Source organism: Hylobates moloch, unplaced genomic scaffold (genome assembly GCF_009828535.3).
Source record: "Hylobates moloch isolate HMO894 unplaced genomic scaffold, HMol_V3 SCAFFOLD_24, whole genome shotgun sequence".
Classification (NCBI taxonomy): Eukaryota; Metazoa; Chordata; class Mammalia; order Primates; family Hylobatidae; genus Hylobates; species Hylobates moloch.
Genome location: NW_026652299.1, coordinates 6504142 through 6513176, shown reverse-complemented (window position 1 = coordinate 6513176; position 9035 = coordinate 6504142). Strand labels below are relative to the sequence as shown.

At 36.1% G+C, this 9035-nt stretch overlaps 1 pseudogene; it reads left to right on the top strand.

The window, feature by feature from the left end:
• The first annotated feature begins 6076 nt into the window (after window positions 1–6076).
• On the top strand, window positions 6077–6162 carry LOC116463051 (U2 spliceosomal RNA; annotated as a pseudogene).
• The last annotated feature ends 2873 nt before the right edge of the window (window positions 6163–9035 follow it).

Genomic DNA, 9035 nt, shown 5'->3' with positions numbered 1-9035 from the left:
ATGCTAAGAAAAAGAGAGAACACACATTGCTAATATCAAAAATGGAAAAGGGGACATCACTACAGAGCTCATGGACATTAAAAAGATAATGAACTATCTGACATATAGCAAGTTTTCTAATATGAACAATTCATAAAGGACATTTTAAAAAGATAGTTGTAAACATATAATGAAAGATGGATACCAAAGCCTAGCATAGGTCTATAAAACTTGCTGAAGAAAAAAAAAGCCATTTTTGGAGTAAAAATTTGATTTAATTAGGAAAAGGACATCTGTCTGTCAGAAAATGAGACACTAACACGTAGCATAGAGGAGGCATCACTATTAACTTAACCTTTCTTCAAGTACTGTCATCTAGGAGATTAGTGAGAATTCAACCAGGAGAGAGCAGAATCAATATCACAAGGAGGAGGAAGATTTTCAGAGCAAGAGAAAAGAGAAATCCAGTAGCCAGTGGTTTTATTTCATTTCAGATCTCTAGGTCTATTGGAGTTTCCTCCTGAGGGAACAAATGTAGATTCTAACTATGACTGCAGAACACATGAAATACCTTAGAGGTTGAGAGAGTGAGAGTGGGGAGATTACTGAAATTATAAACTTATAATCTTAGAATCAATGTTCAGCATATTAAATATGAATTGTAGGTCATTTTAAAAATAACAGTGATAGTTGATATGAAACTGTCTGCTCTTCCCTGAATGGGCAGTTGGAGGATGGAAGTGACGTGCATACAGCAGTTTCCCAGGGCCTCAGTTAGGCAATATTAATCCAGGGCACAATGACCAAAACAAGCATCTTGAGATTTCCAGGTCAGTGACAAGATAACAAATGATGAGCTGGTTTTCCAAATGCAAAGATATCTAATGAAATGAAGGTTTCAAAATAAAAAAGGACAAAGATTGCACAGCTGCCAAATTATGAGATTTCAGTTCATGAGTAAGAATTTGCACAGATGTCAGACGTTTGTTCTGGTTTATATGCAGTGACTGCTACCTCCACTGTAGGTCTCTAAGGCAAGAGTTAAAAGAACAGGTGAAACTTGTGGATTTCCTCAGAAACAGCATGATCTACTCACTTCATTTGCATATTGAGATATTTATTGTTAGAAAAATGCCACACAAAGCATTCCCTGATTTCACTCTGGCATTGGACATTATCTCACAGAACTGAAATTAGCATAATCCATCTTCTAAGAGAGTTGAAGTTTTATTATTTTCTTATCCCTTTTCTTTCTGCTTTCTTTATATTTCCATTTTCTAAAGTTATCATGTACCTAGCACTGGTCTACATACTAATGTTATCTCTGAGAAACTTTACACCAATTCCATAAGGAAAGTGCCTTTCCTTGTGAGGGAGGAGTATTTTACACATGATAATAAAGTAACTTGTCCAAGTCTGTCAGCCAGATAGTGGCTGAGGATTCCAACCCACATTTATTTGGCTTTTCAGTCTGAGTTCTTAATGTTCCACCTCTCAGCTTCCTAAGGTAGAAGCTGGAGTACTCAAAAGGGTACCTGGAAGAAAAAGAGGTTATATAAAATTATTATAACATTAGGATGGAGCCTTAGATATAATGAATCCAACAGTGTCTTATTGCTCTTGTAAAACACGAGAGAAATATGGCAGGGCTGTCCAGAGAACAACTCACCCAAAGAGAATAGCGTAATGAATATGAAGAGAGGTCTCTAGTGAGAAGTTAAAGAACTCAGTCTTTTGTCCCAATTTACTCATTTAAAAAAAGGGGGGTATTGATTAGTTGTAATTCCACATTATAGTTGAATATTGTTTTATAGTTTATAGAACACTTTAAAATAAGTTATCTCATGCAATTTGATCTTTACAGAAGCTCTATTACCTATAGCAAGGGGAGAATATTATAATCTTAATTTTATAAATAAGAAAGCTAAGATTTGAGTTACAAAACTATCTTGAAATTGTATAACTAGTAGATCTATATCAAAAGACAAGCTTTTTTGGTTGGGTTGGTTGTTTTGATTTTTAGCTGCAAATGTGTTGTTCTATCACATTATCCTCTTTGAAATGACACATAGTCACCAAATTTTGTGTTTTATAACAAATACAAAAAGTTTTATAAATTAATAATTATCCTAAAAGTGTTGAACTCAGGTCTGACACAATGGCAATTAATTTCAGAGGGTCTGAAAATAAATAAATGTAAAGGCAGTATTTATATTTTAAAAAGAACTGCCCCAAATTAAGAGAACTTCCTTGTCACGAGCCTGTTGCGGATCAGTATTGCAATAAAATTTTTCATGAAAACAAGACGGAATTAGGAGAAATATATTCTTCTAGGGAACAGGAGTGACAGCTTTTTCTTTTCTGCATCAGTCAGAACGCAACCAGAGTTTTAAATTCAGTAATTGATAGCACATTTAAGAGCGAGGTTGGCAGGCTGAAGTCCAGAGGAGGTGACTAAGTGGTGAGATGAAGTCAGAAAAGGGCCTGGTTCCTGGGTCGGGCATTGCCCAGTGCCACAGGCAGAGTTCTAAAGATCTGAAATCTATCATTTCCTTTTATCGTCATAACAAACTTAGACAATAGAAACTAGCATTATTCCTATCCCACAGTTAAGTGAATAGTCATCTTCCTAATACTGAGAATAATCATTGTTAAACGTTCATTTTGTGAAAGACTTATCAAGGAGCACAATTAGAATGATGCAGTTATGCTGGAGAAACCCTAACATCCTATAAGGTTCTAGATTTATTTACTCTTTGATGTTCTTCTCATCTTCATCCCCCTAGACCCCTTGGGTCTCAAAATTCAACTAAAGTTTACTTATGTTGGTGAGCATAAACATGAATAATGATGTTAACATAAACTTTACCTACACCATAACCTTACCTATACCATTATATATAATATAGATCAAATGTAGATAACTATAAATTCATATTGACTCTGAGTTCACCATACATTTTATATATGCCATGAAATTAGAAAAAAAAAAAACTAAATATTTCAGCACCTTAATAAAGTGTTGTTTTACTTTGTTACTTTAAATAACTGAATCCCTTCTTAGCTATTCCTCTATATTTTTTCTATTTTTTCCAATGTTTAATTATTTACTTAAAAAGAATTGAACCAGTAGGTAAACAAAGACAGGGGACAAATAAAGAAAAAGTTCCATCTATCACTGCTGTGACACCAATTCTGTGACATCAATAATATGTCCTGAATTTAACCGAATTCCAGCACTCACTACCTGGTGTCAGCACCTGATTCCACGAGTCAAAGGCAACGTTCCCCAAAAGCCTATCCTTACTTCAGACATCAGTCACAAACGTTGGAGGCCACTTCTGACTGACCAACTATACATTTAGGGATTCCCACCACCCTCTCCAGTTTGATAAGTTGTGAGAACAACTCACAGAACTCACTGAATGCATTTTCCTTGATTGTGGTTTTGTTATAAAGGATACAAATCAGGAGCAACCCAAGCAGAGACACGTAGTGTGAGGTCTGAGTGTGAGCTCTTCATGCACAGCTTCTACACCCTCCCCTCCTGGAAGGTGGGCACATCACCTTCCCAGCACTGCAACATATTTGCCAACCAAAAGATCCACTGAACCTCACATTCCAGAATTTCCACTGGGGTGTCATTAGACACCTGTCATAGTTCCACCTGATGGAACTCAGTCTCCAGCCTTCCTCTTCTCTTCTAGCTGACTCAAAATGCCAACCGTCTAATTACATGATAGGTCTTTCTGGTGAGAAACCCCTTTCCTGAAACTATCTCCACCCCTACCTACTCACCGTTAGTCACTTCATTTGCACAACAAAGATATTCCTAAAACATGAAAATGCCAAGGGTTCTTGTCAGGACCCAGGGACAAAGACTAAATATATGTTTTATTATACCATGTTATCTATTTACCTATGTAGCTGCTTAATGTAGTTTACTCTAAAAATGACAGATCCTTTCTATACAACCACATTTAAACGTTGAGAAAATATCTAGTTGATTTGAATGAGTTATATTCAAACATCAGAAAAATTCATGTTTTAAGAACATTTGCCACTTTGGTAATGAGTAATGAGGAAATGCAGAGAGAGATTTTATTGATTAGCCGTGCCCAGAATGATTCTGACGACCCCTCACATTCTGCCCTTTAAAGTAGTTATCTTAGGTTAAGGATCAACCTGCTCATGTTGGAGTGAATCTAAATTGCATGACTGGAAAGAGTTTGCAATGTTTTCCCCTACCCTTTTGTCAGTGAAGCACTGGCTTTAAACTTTCTCTTTACCATGAAGCATTCACAGTGATATTTTAATTAAGTCACCCTGTTTAGCCAACAACTCAATCTGATGCTTTCCATGGGAGGTTTCTGGGTCTAAATATATCTCTAAGAGCAAAGGTGTATTATCATTTATGTCAGAAAGTGACATGATCTTCCTACTTGTTAATCCATAAATAAGGATATGTCTATCAAAGGCAGAGAAAATGAAGGGGTGGGAAAAGAAACAATGCGTAGCAGCAGCGTTTCTGTGTGTGTCTAGCAGAGCATGAGAAAATGAGGATGATGCTGGTTTAGTTTCCGTTCTATTCATCCCTGAAGTTGTGTAGATAACATAATAAATGAATACTGTAGTTCCTTTAATTCAACATAATGCACACTCACTCTATGAGGTTTATAGCTTTCCTAAGGTTTTGTGGCAATGTTTGTAGAAACTTTAGAACAACTGTGAGGTCTACAGGGGATAAAGTCCCTGAAAAATGGAGTGCTCTCTTAGATGGAGTGGAGACGAAGGGCATACATCCTGCTTATTATGCACGCTCAAGGCTTGATGCAAATGCTGACTTGACAGGTAGAGATCAGAGAATTACCGTGTCTGTTCACAGTCCCTGAAATGACATCCTCTGGATACAGCTTCCTGCCAGGGGAGAAACAGACTATCTGGTATTTTGACAAAGGAGAGTTTATAAACACTCGAGAAAACTTGGACCTTTGGCAAAAGAGAGATTATGGGAGGGGGCAGGGATGCAGAGTCAAATCAAGAATGTCTGGATGAAAGTCAGCCAGTACTAAACAACATTGCTGAAGAATCTAATGATGTGTGTTTTAGTTGCAGAGAAGGCTGAGTAGCAGTTTGGGACATCTATTACTTATTTTTCTTATTGTGCCATAAAACATATAAACTTCTAATAAAAATCATTCTGAATAATTTCTAATTAAGTTGGGGCAGAAAAAGAGTGTGAGACTTAAATGTAGATCTTTATATCTTGGGAATGAAATATTTTCACACCCACAAGATGGACTTGAGTGATTTAAGCTACTCTCCTAGTTATAGAATTTCTGTAACTGTTGCTCATCAGGTGAGAAAGGAATATGACAAGGTTTCTGTTTGAGCCTTAGGAAGGCTACAAAAGAGGCAAAGCTACCTTGGTGACAGTTGCAGTTTTTTATATTGACAAGTTCTTATTTAGTTAGCTGCATGTCTTTCTGTCACTATAGCTACTGCAAAGGTTTCATTATTCATTAAATAAGCAATGAATATAGACAAAAATTGCAGCCACATGGGCTGCACAAATGCATTTTCATATTATTATCATGTTGCCAACTTGCAACTCTTCGAAGTCTGAGTAAATGTTTTGACAAGAAGAGACAGCAAGGACAAATAAGAAGTAGCGGTCTTGAAGAAATTCAGCCCCAGTTCTAACAGCTTTAAAGTCTTAAGAGTGTTTTCGCTGGGGCAGTACCAGATAAATTGCTCTTATATGTGCATGCAAGAGACTAAAATTCCTTTGAAAGTTTATAATTTCTCATGGGAAAACACAACATAAAAGTAACTTTTACTCATAGAAAAACAAAACCATATTTTCCTGTCAACCTTTGCTATTGGGAATTTCAAACTTTTTGCATTTTTTTCCTGTGATTCTTAGTTGGCCCAAGGGACAGGCGTTTACAACATAATTTACTTTCAACGTGTCTCTGTAAATCATTGTAATACTCTCTATTGCTTGTGGAGAGAAGAAAGAAAAAAAAAACCCCAACAGGGTTTTATGTCCCACTTTCCCTAGACTCCGACAGCCTAAACTCAAACAGAAACTTTCATCGCTTCTCGGCCTTTTGGCTAAGATCAAGTGTAGTATCTCAAACAGAAACTTTCCCTTTTAATGTCCACATGCAAAGACACACACACACACACACACACACACACACACACACAAGAAATACGTACAATGAGTACAGGTAAACTTAGAACGATGGGCAGGCTCCAAGGGAAAATTTGTATTTTAAGGTTAATTGGGAGGGGTGAGAGTTGTCCTAGGTGATGTGAAAATTGTAGAACTATTCAAATCATTGCAGAGTAGGTGGGTCGCCTTCAGCCAAATGACTTAAAATCATTTTTTTCATAAAAATCCTAAGGACCTGTTAACACACTTTTGCCAAGCTATTAATATCAAGGATCATTCAGTTTTATATGAGAATTTGATGACTGTACACTGGTTGAACCTTCACCTTTTACAACCTTAATGGGGATTTATTAGCTATTTCACAGTGTGTAAATTTGAATCTAGGTCAGATGAGGAAGAAAAACAGGGCATATCGAGACCTAAAGAGTAATCTGAAAAATAATACATCAGAGAAAAAAAAAAGGAAAGAAAGAAATGGTGCAAAATTAAACAGATGACTAGAAGTTTCTTAAGCAATCTGAGATTTGAAGGCAGAATCTGCTAAATTAGGATTCAATGTAGACCATTTGAGCTCAAATGCTGGTGACTAGTGAATTTGGTTCTTAAACAGTGCTGCAGATTAAGGAGTTAAAATAGCTTATTAATCTGCTTCGGCTAACTGTCTATAACAGGAAATGTAACCCAGGTGGGTTTGATATTCACAAGATTAAAGCTTATGTCTACTATCAAATGGTGACCACATTAAAGCTGTTTTAATGAGGCCAGGGGAGATAATGAATGAATGTTGCTTATTCACTGCGGAGGAGACAGCCTGACCTTATTCTAACCTCTTTGCTGCCAGGTATCTAAAGCAACATGTTAGTTCTGCTTAAAGCCAAAATGGGATGGTCCAGAAGATAAAAACAAGCCAAATGCTTAGGAGAATGATTTTGCTGGTGTTAAAGCCAAAAAAAAAAAAGTATTCTCCCTAGAATCCTTATAAAAAGGACAGGGTGTAACAGGATGGTAATCATCCTCACTGTCACCTTTATCACAGACACAGCCATCAGTTTCATCAGGCAGTTTCCTATGGTGCCCCTCAATATTGTCCAGTTACAACACCCAAGGAAAATAATCTATATAAAAGAATGGGTGGAGGAATTTTATTTAAGGATCTAACTCTCTGCTGGTTTAACTTAATCCTGAGTAAATTTTGGAGGATTTAGAGGGGCTGCTTATCTTTCAGGTAAGCCTTCATAAATATCAAGCATTTGATAGATTTAAGACAGCAGTGTATTAGAGATTGCACTTGCTAGAAAATAGGCAGAGTATAGCAAATTCTATTGCCAATTTGTGTTTCCACTTGTTTTGCCAGTCAGCAGGAGTAGGAGGTAGGTCTTTGCGGAAACTGAGGGCCTAGAGATGGTGTTTCCCTAATAAAATATAATTTGTCTTCTGCTAAAAGGTGAACTAAAGCAGCCGTAATTAGAAAAGGTGGGAAAGGCATGAAATACTCTGTCACATATTTTGGCCATTGAGTACAAAAACTATCAAGTAAGGGAAAATTAATACAAGTGAGAATATGTTTTAAGACTTGATTAACATAGATACAGTAAGTAATTTAAGTTACAATAGCTTCAAAATTTTTTTGGAAAGAAAAGAAATACATTGGATGGAAATGATGGAGTTTACATGAACTTTGTATTGGAATGCTCTTTCTCTTCAATAAGTTTATCAAGAATGTTAATAGATGTGTTAAATGAATACTGTAATTGTCCACATGTGCACAGCCTTGGCTTTTTAAGGACGGATATTGTTAGCTTAAAATACTGAAGAAAACTTAAGCCAGAGGGGGAAATCCTTAAAATTACTTTCCAGGCCAGATTTATTTTGGCAGTCACATTCAGGAAGCTATGCAGTGTACCAAGTTTTGAATATTGTATTTGGACACTGATCCATAATTGTAGTCATCAGTTTACTGACAACCATCTGCTTGGACATTACTCCCACCTTCTAATAAGTAATGTTAAATTAAAATGGTAACCCCCAACAAATGGCAACAGACAATTTTGGCAACAAAAGTAAAAATGATAATAGGACCCTTAAACTCACACAAAATTATGTCAAGTAGTGATCCTATTTCATCATTATCTAAACACATTTAGGTAAAGTTATCAATGCTTTTCATCACAACCAAGATCCTTGAAAAGATGATCTGCATCTATCTTTGCTTCTTCATCTGTCACTTCTCTACCCACAGCAATGAGTCTTAGTAGTCAAGTCAAACGGAAAGTTTTCTGTTATCTTACATTAACTGAGCCATTTGATGTTATGGAAGTAAGATAATGGTTCAATAAGTGTTGGATGACTCTACCCTTGTTGGTGTTTTCTTAGCCTAGCTACCGTATATTATATATCCTGATGACTCTCCAATATCCACGTCTAGTCATCTTACAGCAGGTTCAAAAGCTATGTAATTAATGACTTACAAGGTGTTTCCTTTTAAGTGTTTCACAGACATATTCAAATAAAAATGCTTGATTAAAAAAATAAAGACTGCAGGTGGGGTTTTTAAAAAATAAATAAAAATTTAAAAAGAGAAAAAAATGCTCAAAACCAAACATGGTTTTCCACTCCTCGTACCCCCGATGCAACATTCACCAAACCTGCCCTTTTATCTCAAGTTTTGTTAAAATCTCAGGGAAAAGAATCACTCAAAAACCTAGAGTCATCATTGATTTCTTCTTCTCCCTTCTTTTTCATAAACCAGTTAGTCACAATGCCCTGCAGATTCGGTTGTAAATAAATGATAATAAATAAAGATTTGCCTAAAACAAAACAAAATCATTGTCTTATTTACCTGAAAACTTCAGGCTTAATTGGTTCTCTGGCTGAA